This window comes from Chrysochloris asiatica, unplaced genomic scaffold (assembly GCF_000296735.1).
Source record: "Chrysochloris asiatica unplaced genomic scaffold, ChrAsi1.0 scaffold00173, whole genome shotgun sequence".
Lineage (NCBI taxonomy): Eukaryota > Metazoa > Chordata > Mammalia > Afrosoricida > Chrysochloridae > Chrysochloris > Chrysochloris asiatica.
The window spans coordinates 1,691,926-1,693,012 of record NW_006408691.1 but is presented as its reverse complement, the minus strand read 5'-3'; positions in this window follow the sequence as shown (position 1 = coordinate 1,693,012).

Here is a 1,087-nt window from a genome sequence, read left to right as displayed (position 1 = left end):
ATCTCTAAATTCAGGTGGGATATATTCAAGGTCCTATTTTGGCTCTTGTGGACTTGTCATGTTCTTCAGCTTCGGTTTGAATTTGCATAAGAGTAATTGATGGTCTGTTCCACAGTCTTCCCTGGCCTTGTTTTCACTGATGATATGGAGCATTTCCTTTGTCTTTTTCCCCAGATACAGTCAATTTGATTTCTGTGTATTCCATCTAGTGAGGTCCATGTATATAGTCATCTTTTATGCTGTCTAAAGAAGGTATTTGAAATGAACAAATTATTGGTTTTGCAGAATTCTATCATGCATTCCCCAGCATCATTTCTATCACCAAGGCCATATTTTCCAATTACTGGTCCTTCCTCTTTGCTCCCAACCTTTGCATTCCAATCACCAGAAATGAGCAATACATCTTGATTGCTTGTTTGATCAATTTCAGATTAAAGAAGTTGGTAGAATTCTTCTATTTCATCCTCACTGGCTTTAGTGGTTGGTGCATAAATTTGAATAATAGTGGTATTAACTGGGTTCCCCTATAGGTGCATGGATATTATCCTATCACAGACAGCATTGTACCTCATGAATGATCTGGATATGTTCTTTTTGACAATGAAGACTGTGGCTAGAGGGACCATATTAAGTCATTTACTACACCACAAGGTGATGTTCCTGTAATCATTCTTTGTCGTCATCTTGTTAGGAATATAATCACGAAGTGATTTTACTTTTACCAGTAGCTGCCCATCACTGGGAGTCCTGGTGTGGCACTGTAGAAAAAGCACTAGACCATATGGTCAGTTTGAACTTCAAGGTTGGCAATTCAAGCTCACCAGAAGCTCCTTGGAAACACTATACAGAATTGCTGAGTCAGAACTGACTCAACAGCACTTTACAACAACAGCCCCTCACTGAGTTGTTCATCCCTCCCATCCTTTACAACATCACAGTCTGATCTCATTGTTTTGCAGGTCACTTGGAATTAATCTTATTCTGGTTCTTAAATTTAACTGCATTTAAATTTAACTGCATTTAAATTTAACTGCATTATGTTCCAATATCAAACTGCATGAAGGACTGCTTTGGGCTCTGAATTCTT